General features: G+C 43.2%; 1 pseudogene; it reads right to left on the bottom strand.

The window, feature by feature from the left end:
- The window catches only part of LOC122115877, a 36,369-nt pseudogene extending 23,425 nt beyond the window's left edge, over positions 1 to 12,944 (bottom strand).
- Positions 12,945 to 13,385: the final 441 nt, after the last annotated feature.

Below are 13,385 nucleotides of genomic sequence, written 5' to 3'. Positions count from 1 at the left end.
TGGTTCACCCTCCCCGCCCCCTGCCCTGTAAACCTAGTGACTTGACAGGCTGAGATTGGGAAGGTTGAGGTTTGTAGCCATCCTGGGCACAAAATCCCTTAGAAACCAAGAGCTGGAGCTGACCCAGAGTGCCAGTAGATTATGCTTATTTCTAGCTACTCAGGAGGCTGAGATCTAGGATGATCATGGCTTGAGGCACAGGCAGAAAAGTTCACTAGACTCCATCTCTAAAGCAATCAGCCAAAATAAAGCAGGGCTAGGGGCACGAGTCAGGTGGTAGAATGCTAGTCTAGCCAGTGCAAGGCCCCAAGTTCAAATCCCAATACCATACAAAAAGAAAGAAAGCAATAGTTGGGTGTGGTGTCAAATAGCTGTCATCTTAGCTACAGGGGAAAGTAAGATCTCAGACCAGGCCAGCCCAGGCAGAAAAGTCGATGAGACTCTACCTCAGCAGAAGAATCTGGGTGGAATTGGACAGGCCTGTCATCCTGGCTACTGTGAATAGTCTACACAAGAATCAAGACCCTATCTCAATAATAAGTAATATTTTAAAATGGACTGGTGGTATGGCTTGGCAGTAAAGCATATGCCTAGCAAACACAAGCACCTGAGAGCAAACTATAGTACCCCCCTCCCCAACACACACACACAAAAGTATTAGCCAGACATAGGGTTCACACCTTTAATTCTACTTGTAAGGTTGAGGCTGAAGAATTGTATTTTCCAGTCCACCCTGGGCTGTACAGTGAGACCCTGTCAAGAAAGAAAGAAAGAAAGAATGGATGGAAGGAAGGAAGGAAGGAGAGAAAGAAAGAAAGGAGAGAAAGAAAGAAAGCAAGAGAGAGAGAGAAGGAAGGAAGGAAGGAAGGAAACAAGGAAGGAAGGAAGGAAACAAGGAAGGAAAGGAAGAAAAAAGAGAAAGAGGGGGAGAGGAAGAAAGAGAGAAAAAGAAAGAAGGAAAGAAAGAAAGAGAGGAGGGAGAGAGAAAGAAAGAAAGAGAGAGAGAGACAGATAGGGAGGGAGGGAGGAAGGGAGGGAGGGAGGGAGGGAGGTAGTGGAAGAAAGAGAAAGAGAAAAAAGAAAGCAAGGAAGGAAAAAAGGAAGAAAGGGAGGGAGGGAGAAAGCAAGAGAAAGACAGAAAGGAAGAAAGGAAGGAAAGAAGGAAGGAAGAAAGGAAGGAAGGAAGGAAGGAATGAAAAAGGAAGGAAGGAAAGAGGAAGAAGGAAAGATCAATATTCACTAGTGCCATAAGTCAGGTTATCATCATTTAAAAAATGCACCAAAAAGTTATAATTAAAACTAGATAATCAGGCTGAGAATGTGAATGAGTGGTAGAGTGCTTGCTTTGCATGCATGAGGCCCTAGGTTCGATTCTTCAGCACCACATAAGCAGAAAAAGCCAGAAGTGGCGCCATGGCTCAAGTGGTTAGAGCCCTAGCCTTGAGCTGAAGAGCTGAGAGACAGCATCCAGGCCCAGAATTCAGGCCCCATGATTGACAAAAACAAAAACCAAAAAACTGGATAATCATTAGCAAATGAGAGGTGCTACTTCTACTAGTCATAATTTTATCTAAATACTTTATAAGATTTATGGATATACAGATTCTATTAATCTAACAAGAACTGCATCCTAGTCTTGCTAACACTCTAATAAATTTAGTATGAAGCAAAGTTCTATAATTTGGGCCTGTCTATAAGTCTAAATGTTTACTTAAATATTTCACACTTAGAAACTAAGGCAGAAGTGGTTCTGTGGTTCAAGTGACAGAGCACTAGCCTGGAGCACTTAGAGGCTCAGGAACAGTGCCCAGGTCCTGAGTTCAAGACCTAGGATTGGCAAAAAAAAAAAAAAAGCAGAGAAACTGAGGAGCTTTTAGTATGACTTAACAATATGAAATGGCAAAAATAGTATTCAATCACTATGGTATCCTGTCATTAAACTTTACTAAACTGAGTAGTTTGGGGAATATGGAGGGGAATAAAAGAACTTCATGCTTTTAATGACTTGGAAGTCATTAGTTATTCATTGGTGATTACTTATTCTTCATTCTCTTCATTAAATTTTCTTGAAACCTGTCACCCTATTCAAACCACAGCATATTAAAATCACTGCCAGCATGTCAAAATCCTCTAGACTGTGGCACAGGGACCAGTCTCATCACTACCAGGAGGACAAATGTGCAGCCTGTGTCAGTGCATCACCATCCCCTGCTCCGCACTGTCAACCCAGAGTCCAGAGAGTCTGGCCACGTTTCCAAAGCCCATCTGGCCCCAGACACACATAGAGACCTGCCCTAGCTGATGGGCAGAGCTTTGGGACAAGTGTGTGACATGAACTGCTGCCTCAGTTCCAGTGGAGGTCGGGAAGCTCAGGACTGCCCTCAGCACACCTGAGGGCTAATCAAGGCTCCAGGAGGCCCAGCCCAGATGCCCTGTGGCTGCCAAGGTGAGACCTATGGAGACCTACCTTCTGTGGAGGACCCTGAAACACTTCTCATCCCAGTTGTCAAGTTTTCGTATTTGGAACCCAGTTGTAAATTCAGTGACAGGCACAAAGAAGCAAAGATCATTGTTTCCTTACCCCAAAGTAAAAACTGATTCATACACTGCAAAAGAAATCCTCTGATCACAGAGCCACACAAACATCCTAAAGCACGACCCACAAATATTTCAGAAAGGCTGCTGATGTTGTGGTTCACGGTAGTGACCTGGAACACCACCATCTTATTGCGCAGGAAGAGCCGGTGAGAGCTAGGTTGTGAACTCATTAAATGCCACCACGTTGTGAAAATCTGTATTTACTCACCCAAAATTAAAACATGGTTCACAAAGTCAAAAAGAACTCCTCCAATCATGGAGCCACACAAAAATCCAGAGGCCCGGCCAACAAATATTAGCGAAAGGCTGCTGATATTGCGGTTCACATTAGTGGCCAGATCTTGAAATGTGGGTCCCAGTATAGCAGTACTCATTCCCTAAAATTAAAAAGATGAAGCTTTATATTAACAATCATTAACATAACATCTAAGTGGTATTATCTATTCCTACTATAAAAACTGTGAGGTCTCTCCCCATGGCATAACCCCTGTTCCACTGTGTTTGATTCTGGTGCCCTGAATCTTGTATATACATTTTTCTTACTTAGGGAAGGGAAGAGAAATCACAAAGTGTTGAAATAAGGATACAGGATGACCCATTGTAACAATGAGATGTAAAAGACACTATGTTGAAAATGAACTTTACAACTTGTTGGGGGGGGGGAGAGGAGTTGGGAAAGTGGGGAGCGAAGTGATAGTAGGGGGGTAAAGGAGGAAGTAACAATGCTCTATAAGAAATGTACTCATTACTCGTGTAACCCCTCAGTACAGTATTTTTACAATAAAAATATATATACAACATACACACACACACTCACACACACACACACAGAGCTGTGAGGCCACATAATATAGGGACTGGAACAAATATAGGGAAGGAATGAAATTGTTCAAAAAGAAGAAATGTATTATTTACCTGACTTACGTAACTGTAACTCCTTTGTATATCATCTATATAATAACAATATAAAACTTAAGTAAAAAAATTAAATCTATGATAATACTTCTATTACTAGAGCTATATACTCCCATGGTTTTTCTTCTATCTACAACATTCAATTTTTTAAAAATACGTATTTCATTCCTTTGGCTTTTTATTGTAATGCTCTTTCTTTGTGAACAATTCCTTAAAAATACTATTTTGATTGAAAGTTTATAGAATGTAACATTATTATTATTCTTTTGGGAAGGGAGGTTCTGAGCACTTCTCCCTAATTTTTTTTTTTTTTTTTTTTTTTTGCCAATCCTGGGGTTTGAACTCAGGCCTGGGCACTGTCCCTGAGCTTCTTTTGCTCAAGGCTTTACCACTTGAGCCACAGCACCACTTCTGGCTTCTTTCTGTTTATTTAGTGCTGAGTAATTTAACCAGGGTTTCATGCATGCTAGGCAAGCACTCTGTCACTAAGCCACATTCCCAGCCCCCCACACCCAATTACATATATACTCAAATATACTAGCCAAGTGACAGTAATATTCTCAATTATCCTGTATGTACTAATAGGAGAATTCAAATGCTAAAATTTTAAATTACTAAAACATCATCATTTTCATGCTGTTAATACAATGAATGGCAAGTGCAGGCTCATGGGTGGAATCTCAGCTGTTCATGAGGCATCAACTAGGCAAGCCTGGCAAGAGGTTATCAAGACCATCTCAACTACTCCAGGCATCTTGGTTTACATCTTTTGTCCCCACCACGTGTAAGGCCATGAGAAAGAGGATCACAGTTCAGGTGGCCCTAGGCAAAATGGCAAGACATTTAAAACAGAAAGGGGTGGAGCTGTGGCTCAAGTAGCAGAGTACCTGCTTAGCAAGCACAAGAATCTTAAGTTCAAATCTCAATACTGCCAACAAAACAAACAAATAGAGAGAGAGTCCTTCCTCTAAACTACAAATATTTGCAGGACATCAAAAATTTAAATATTTCTACATCTAAATTTCTTCAAAGAAATCTCAAAGTTATCAGGTGCACAGTATATCAGCCTTCCTTCCTTTCTAAAAAAGGAACAAGCATGTTGGTATTTATGAAAATGTATAGAATGACTTTAACAAAATTTTACTGAGTGACAAGGTATTCTGATAACTTAACTTGGCCTGAAACTGTCTGCATGTGTTGCAAACTCTAACACTGACAAGTTGCAACCTAGATGAATATCTTCTTGTAACAAATACTTAACCCTTTCAAAATGCATTATATTTATACACTGACACATTGAATTAAAACCCCCTTTGAAAAACTACTTAGAGATTAAATTTAAGAAGCCTAAAAACACAAATATGGAAGCCATGGCCAGTCATAACAATTAGAGGTAATCAGGTCAGGTTCAGTCAGTAACAGGATGCTGAGACACGTCTAAACAAACAAATGCTAAAAGCTGACCTGTCATGACCTTTCTAGAAGTCACTTCTTGTCTCTGCCTATAAATATTGCCTATTTCACCTTTCTGGGAAGACTTATCTCCTCTTTACTGGCTCAGGTACTGGTCAGTGTATGAACTGTGTCTTTATTCACAGAAATTAGCTCAATTTAATTGTCTGAAATTTTTCTTTTAGAGATATACATCAGATATGGGATCTAAAGTAGCCCTCCAGGCCCATGGATAAATCAAGTATGTTTTAAGTTCTTAACTTCATTTAAGCTTTTTTTTAAACAAGGCTAAATCATATTGGATCTGGTCATTAGCTGGATTGTATGTATGCAGTGGCCATAGGTATGCAGGCAGCATTTGAAAATGGGTTTTTCCAAATCTGAGGAGTTCACTTTCTGGGACATTTCTTAACTTTAGTCACAAAAAAATGGTGGATCTAAAACCACAAGGGGGAACAATTGGAACAAAAATGTTGGCTACCTGACTACAACACGTTAGACCTATACTGGTTACGGTTATGGTGTTAAAGGTTCCCCCTGGATGATATTGTAAACTAACAAGCAAGGACCCAAACACCACAAAGTCCATTAGATGCAGTCTGCAATCCGTACCCATTTGCATGCAAAGAGGTAAATTAATGAGAACTGCCCCCTTGTGAGATTCCTTACAAAGAGTAGATGGAGAAAGTCTTCAAAGCTTTTCTATTTCATGAATGTTAGTCAAAGTTTGTAACCAGCTGGCCAGGAAATTTGTTCACTTGGTTGCAAAAGAAGAAAACAATTTGGATCCAGACAATCACCTTCACAATGGTTTCCTTCCTGCTGTTCACTGGAAATTAAGACCACGAAAGGTTAATAAAATTAATAGAGGAAACGAAAATTATTAGAAATGAGAGGGGAGAATCTCCTGTGCAAGGAATGTAAGATGTGCTCTTGGTAAGAAAAGTTATAACATACAAAGATGCCTGGTTTTATTCAACAATTACATAAATATCTATATTTGCCTTTGATATCACTTTGGGTTAGTGAAAGACTGTTGTTTAACTATATATGTCTGATGTTGTACTAAAGTATTTTCAATCTTTGATATTTATGATGAATTCCCAAAATCAAATTGTCTTTTACTTGCCCATGAATTAGTTTTGGGATTTTCCAGATAGGCCCATGGGATAGCCCAAAAAACTACCTTTCTTTATAAGAAGAGATATTGGGTTTACTATGAGGAGCACTGTCAAATAATAAGTCATATTAAAATTTTTTGACTTATGTTTATATGAGTGTTAATAATACACATTTCAGAAATTATATGAAATTCATGAAAACCTAGCAGCCCTAGTTCCACTCCTCATTGTTTTTGTGGTATTAGGGTTTGAACTCAGAGCCTCATGCTTGCTACTCAGGTATTTAACCTTTGATTCCACATCCACAGTCTCCAGTTCTTTTTACACTGATATATACAAGAACTTGCCACAGTGGCCAAGCCTGAGGAAGGAGGAACAGTTGAACTCAGGAGTCTGAGCCAGTATCAAAATCATAGTAATGCCTCTCTTCTAAAATATGTTGTATACAACAAAAACAACAAATGGCCAGGCACTGGTGGCTCATGCCTATAATCCTAGCTACTCAGGAGGCTGACATCTGAGGACCACAATTCAAAGGCAGCTTGTGAGACTCTTATCTCCAAATAACCACCAGAAGAACAGAAGTGGAGCTGTGGCTCAAGGGCTAGGCTTGAGCACAAAACACTCAGAAACAGACCCTAGGTCCTGAGTTCACACCCCAAATGTTGTCAGTTGTATCATATTGTAATGAACTCTTGTCAGTTCCTAACCACAACCACTGTAAATCTTGTTCAGAGTTGTTTAATCTGGTGAGGGGTTCTGAGAACATTAAGACTCTGAAGACAGAGTTAAGAAATCTCAGACTACTGATTAAACTAAACACCTCAGAGTGTTTGAACATCAACTAGATGTTTAAGCAAACATCAAGCAAAACAAGAATTAATTAAATACTAAGGGAATGACTTGCAGTTTTCCTGTTAAGTCAGCTAGCACTGAAATTGTGAAGATATGCCTCAATACTTCTAAGGCCAGGCACAGTGGTTCTTACCTGTAATCCCAGATACATTGGAGGTAGAGAGGAAGAGAACTGGATTTCAGATTAGCCCCAGAAAAAACTGGCAAGACTCCATCTTAACAAAAAAGCTGGATATAGTGATGTGTACCAGTTATCCCAACTAGATGGGGGGCATATGTATAAGGATCATGGCCCAAGCCAACTCTGGACAATACTATGGGATCCTATCAGAAAAATAACTAAGGCAAAAAGGGCTAGAGGACTGAAGTGGCAGAATGCCTGCCCAGCAATCAGAAGGCAAAGAGTTCAAACTACAATATCACCACAAAATTCACAGTAAGTCCATTGCTAGGTGTGGCCTGAACCTTGCTGAATTCTTAAAGCTTCTGCTTTTATGTTATTGCTTTGTGGTCCTGGAGTTTGAATTTAGGGCATAGCACTTGCTAGGCCACCACTCTACCAGCTGAGCCACCATAGCCCTTTGGTAGTCTTCCCATCTCCACTTCCTCAATGGCTAGGATTCAGGCATGAGCCCTCATACCTGGCTTGAAGCTTCTGTAATTAAAAGCACTGCACTCAAAGACCCCTCATGGAAGAGATTAAATGACCTATCACAACAAAATATTGGGGGGATAAACATCTTTTTTTTTTTTTAGTCATGGGGCTTGAACTCTGGGCCTGGGTGCTATCCCTCAGCTCTTCAGGTCAAGCTAGCACTCCACCGCGTGAGCCACAGTGCCACTGCCAGTTTTCTAGTGGTTAATTGGAGATAAGAGTCTCAAGGATAGCCTGGTGCCAGTGGCTCATGCCTATAATCCTACCTACTCAGGAGGCTGAGATCTGAGGGTTGTGGTTCGAAGCCAGCCCCGGCAGGAAAGTCTATGAGATTCTTATCGCCAATAAACCACTAGAAAACCGGAACTGGTGCTGTGGCTCAAGTGGCAGGGCGTCCCATTCAGCAGAAGAGCTGAGGCAAAGTGCCAAAACCTAGGGTTCAAGGCCCACAACTGACAAAAAAAAAAAAAAATTCACATGGAGTTTCTTGCACGGGCTGGCTTTGAATCGTGATCCTCAGATCTCAGCCTCTTGAGTAGCTAAGATTACAGCTATGAGCCACCGGTGCCCAGTGGCTCATATCATTAATTTAAAAAAAAAAGATTCTAACCAATGTTCATCAAGTCCATAATTTTAGTAGAACAATGAATGTTTAACTGTTCCACTCTGGCACCCGCTGGTTTGTTTGAATGTATACAGGTGAGGTTTGCTCCCTTGCCACCTTCCATGCACATTTACTGCGTGAAGGGAAGCTTCCCATGCAGAAAAGGCTGAAGCTGCAATGGTAGCAGCTGGCACATGTGCTTTTCTCATGGGGCATTCCGGCTGAATCAACCCAAAGACCTCACTTCTCTGCACATCTCATCACTGAGGTGATAATCATTAGGCAAAGCCAACAGACTGGGTTGGAGTGCCTTCATCCAAGATAGCGACAATTGATGCCAATCAGACCCATTCTCACAGAAGAGCAGAGACTGGCCTTGCTGAAGTAGTCTAGGCTAATAGCAGACCTTCATGCAGCCTCCTCTCATAGGCTCACCTGACTCAGGAGTGCCAGGCTTTAATGCATTGTGTCAAACACATTCTCACTGGGGCAAAGAAGCCCTTCAGGACCCCCACCTGCAATTGATGGCAACAGGAAGTGATGCTCTAGAACCTGGATGTGGTCTTTTGGAAACAATCTCATTAAGTCCCTGACGCTGGTAAAGTGTTCATACCAGGTGATTCTCTCGACAAACTCCCAAACCTCCCATTTACATCTAACCTCTCAACTCAAAGTGGACTTGCCAGAATCTTGAAACTGCACACCTGTTGGGGAGCATATGGTAAAGCTGAGTGTATGGTAAATCTGCCCAGCTATGTTTCTCCCAGAAGTAGGTGACATGGTACCCTTGACAGCTTCCCCAACACCACAGAGAAGACATCTCGCCCGCATGGAATGGCTGTACTCCTTTTCCACTATTACCTATTCTCCCTCCCTTCTCTTCCCCCCCTCTCCTCCTTACAGGAAAATCCCTGCACCACATGTTCAGATGGCCTTGGCAAAGGAGAAGGCTGTAGTAAGGAAACACAGAAGTTGTTTGATGTGAACACCTCCGAATCCAGAAACAATTCCAATCCTGCCAGGGCTGCTTCATGTTCCCAATAAGTCACCTTGAAGTCTCACAGGGAGGACAGTGCTTCTGATATTCTAGACATCACTGCTTGTTTCTTACACTGCTAGTGAACAACCAGTCAGTGTCAACTAGAAGAAACTTACTTCAAAGCTGGGCACCAGTGGCTCACACCTGAAATTCTAGCTACTCAGGTGGTTGAGATCCAAGGATATTAGTTCAAAGCTAGCCTACGCAGAGAAGTCTACAAAACCTTATCTTCAATTACACAGCAAAAATGCCCGGAGTCATAGGGCATATGGTAGAGCACCAGCCATTAGTGAAGGAGCCAAGTGTGAGTACCAGGCTCTGAGATTAAGCTCTAGTACCAGCACAATACAAAAGACGAGGGGGGCGGGGGAGGAAGGAGATAAACCCTACCTAGTGATTTCTTCAGTGAAATGTAAATGCATAAGAGCTAGAAAATATCTGTGTGGGTAAAGAAATTAGCCATTTGTCACAGTACCAAATTCAGTAAGGTTCTTTTCAGTAAATAAGGTTATATATCCTTATAGCATGCTAATTAAGGGTTTAAAGTAAGTTTCTCATTACATCTTTTTTAGAAGTTTGCAGATTTATTGGTAACAAATTGCTTCTGCTAAGTCCCACTAGGTGGCGATCTATTCCAGTGCCAGAGACTGCACTGGTTCTACAATCTGTTCCCTTGGTTCAACATCCTGATTGCTTTGAATGCCACTCATACTGTAGTTCACTCCTATCTTATGAATAGATTTTTCCCTCCAAGTTTCCTTATTTCCTATAACCAGAGGCCAAAGCATTCAATATTCCAAATTAGCCTTTACATAGATAGAGATAAAGTAGTTTCCCCTAAGGAAAGTTTCTAATAGGTTCTTGGCACTCACTCTTGCCAATAAGTGAGATGCTCCTTACATGGAATTTAAAGCTAACCTGTATGGTGGGGAAATTTCAATCTTGTAGCCCATTAGACCTCCCAGCTCAGAAGTGTTGAACCAACTCTCTGGAAGGCAGGTGAGAATATTAATAGTAACTGAAACCAATTAACCTGGGACAAAATTTAGCATTAGTTTTGTCCAAGTTGGAGGTTTGTGTGTGGTGCTGAAAACAAAATCCAACGTTGTGCCTATCACACCCTTGATTTCACTCCTACACAAGTTAGCTAAAGGGCTGGAATAGATCACTTGGTAGAACATGTGTTTAGCTTAGTATGCAGAAAGCCCTCAGTTGAATCCCTAGATAGAATCCAATATCATTCTCTATACTCTCCTCCAAATGTTGCTTTTCAGACATCCTGAATGATGGACAGTAAAGGTTTAAAGGTTTTCTGATTTTCATTTTTAGGGAGTCTCCAGGTTCCTATGGCTTTGTTACTAGGCAAACTACAAAACTGGATGTGTCTTACAGCCAACAATGATTATTAATCACATCATGCCCTGAACAAGAATAACAACTACTAGTGCTAGAATACTGTTGACCTTCTTTAATATGTGGACTTACACCATTTGATGTCTTTTTTTTTTTAGTGGGCCTGGGCACTGTCCCTCAGCTCTTCAGGCAAGGCAAGAATTCTAGCACTTGAGCCATAGTGCCACTTCTGGTCTTCTGGTGGTTTATTGGAGATAAGAGTCTCATGGACTTTCCTGCCTGGGCTGGCTTTCAACCACGATCTCAGCCTCCTGTGTAGCTAGGGTTACAGGATTGAGCCACCACTGCCCAGCATGTTTGGTTCTTGAAGACACATATGAAGGAGTGTACTTTAGCTTCTGGCTATATTCTGTTGACTGTCATACTGAAGTCTCCCTGATGTGATGAATGCCCTCAAGACAGGAAAAGTGAATGCAGCCACCCTTTTGTGTATCAAATGGCAAACAGACACGTGTAGAAAGCTTAAGGAATTACTCAGCTGCTTTGCCACTACAAACTATGCATTTCATATTGAAGCAAAATTGATCAGTTATTCCAATGAAAATGCTGTCAATGCTTAAGGTTTAAGGGGCACTATCATTGATAGCCTAAAGCTGCCTCACAGGCCTGTGAATACAGGGGTCTGTAACCACCTTCTGTCAACAAACTGCAGCCTGGGAATATTCTGGGAAGAAGGAGCTGAGCAGTCAGGCAGCCATCTCATCCCAGGCTGCATGCCGCCCAGAAATGCGCAAAGGAGGCAAATTTACAGTTTCTATATGTCACTTTTTTGTTGTCAATAGGCACTACCTGAGAAGACTCTTAAGTGAATAGTTGTTAGTTCAAGTGTTGCCTACCATCTAAACCTTATTTTTGTGCAAAGAAACTGATCATTTGCCTTATTAAATAATTTAATTCGAGGCTGGGAAGTTGGCTCAATGGTAGAGCGCTTGCCTTGCATGCCTGAGGCCCTGGGTTCGATTCCCCAGCACCACATAAAAAGAAAAAAAAGCCAGAAGTGGCACTGTGGCTCAAGTGGTAGAGTGCTAGCCTTGAGCTGAAGAGCTGAGGGACATCACCCAGGCCGAGTTCAGGCCCCAGGACCGGACCCGCTCCCCCCAAAATTAATTCTAAATAAGAGCTACTAGATGGCTTTCACAGAAAATTCTTTGAATCCTTTATGGAAAAATCATTTCCAATTTAGCTGTGAAATGTAACTGTTTCTGACTGTACTGCTGCTCCAAAGACAGGCGCCCCCAGCCCTAGAAGGAACAGTACAAGACTATGGAGCAAGAGTAGGCACAGGCACACAGTAAGCACTTAGTATAGGACAAAGTCAGAGTTCTGGCTCCACTCTGTGTCATGTCTTCTAAGGACTTCCAAGAGCCAGCATACAACAAGTGCCAGCCCCACCAAGCACCTACAGGGACTTCTTTCCTCCTCTTCTCTGTTCCTCCATTAAAACATTCTAACAAAGAATTCTGCCTCAGACTCCAGAGATGCTCAATGACCAGAAGTGATTCTCCTTCCCAAGGCTCCAGCTTCCATCTCCAAGGATCATAATCATCGAGTTTAAAGAGTGAGTTTTTAATAAATAATGGAGGTGTAGCTTAGGGAGTTGGCAAAAGGCAAGTCTACCCTTGTCCATTGTGCTAGCAAAAGCTGAAGAGCTGGTTAAAAGTGGATTGTGAGAGAGACTGAGATTGGGGGAAGAGATTGCATTGCCCAAAAAGAAATGTGCTCATTACTTGACGGATTTAACTATCACCAGACCTCTGTCCATCACCTTTATAATAATAATAAAAAAAAAAAAGTTGGGAAGTAAAACTGGCTTGTGGGTAGCGAAATTAATCAGATTCAGGAGTCACTTTCCTTTTGCACATTATTTCCCTAGCTGCAAAATTTAGCAGTTGGCCTCATTTTTAGCCACATCGCCATAAAGAAATCCCACAAAAGGCAGGCTTGTGTTTGTAAGTTGGAGGCGGAGCGCATCGTATCTTGTGCCTCCATCCAGCACCGAGGAGAGTTTGCTGCAGTTGGAACACATCAGGAAAATCAGCTTCGCACTGGATTGTAACCCTTACTGATCAGAATTATGCCCCGTGTTAGACAGAGTGGATGGCTCCGTGCGCAGGAGGTGAAGGGAGCAGTCAAGCGTTAGCGCACGGAAGACACCGGCTCGCGCCCCGCTCTCCGCTCTCCGCTCTCGGGGGTCGCAGCCCCAGCTCTCACCAGCCCCAGGAAGGCCAGATACACGGCCGCGGTGGTGAACCAGCGCAGCAGGCGCTGGCCGCGGCTGCCCCGCCGGGAGCCCTCCACGGCCTCCGTCTTCGTCGCATTCTCCGCCCGGGCCTCGGCCTGGGGCGGCCGCTGCCCCGCAGGCCCGGCCCCACGGAAGTCCGCTTCCAGCTCCAGCTTGGCCGCCCCGGAGAACGCTCCAGCTGCCCACGGCCCCCAACTCCCGGCCCTCCGGCCCGGACGTCCCTCCAGATGCCCACTCCCCCAGGGGCTGGACACAGGCACGGCCTGGCGAAGCTGGACTTCGGACTTCGGCCTTGGGACTCCGCCGAGGCTGGCGGTGGAGCAGACACGCAACCGGCAACTGCCAGACACCCGCGCCAAGCGGCTGGCGGAAATGACGTCTGCTGCCAAACGCGGGCTGGGCTCCAGACCGGAAGCAGACCGCGTTGCCAAGGAGACCGCAGGATTCGCGGTGGGGGCAGTGGGGGCAGCGGGAGCGGGAGGCGGCTCTGC

This window comes from Dipodomys spectabilis, unplaced genomic scaffold (assembly GCF_019054845.1).
Source record: "Dipodomys spectabilis isolate Male_0828 unplaced genomic scaffold, ASM1905484v1 ptg000001l, whole genome shotgun sequence".
Taxonomy (NCBI): Eukaryota; Metazoa; Chordata; class Mammalia; order Rodentia; family Heteromyidae; genus Dipodomys; species Dipodomys spectabilis.
This window is presented reverse-complemented; position numbering and strand designations above follow the sequence as displayed.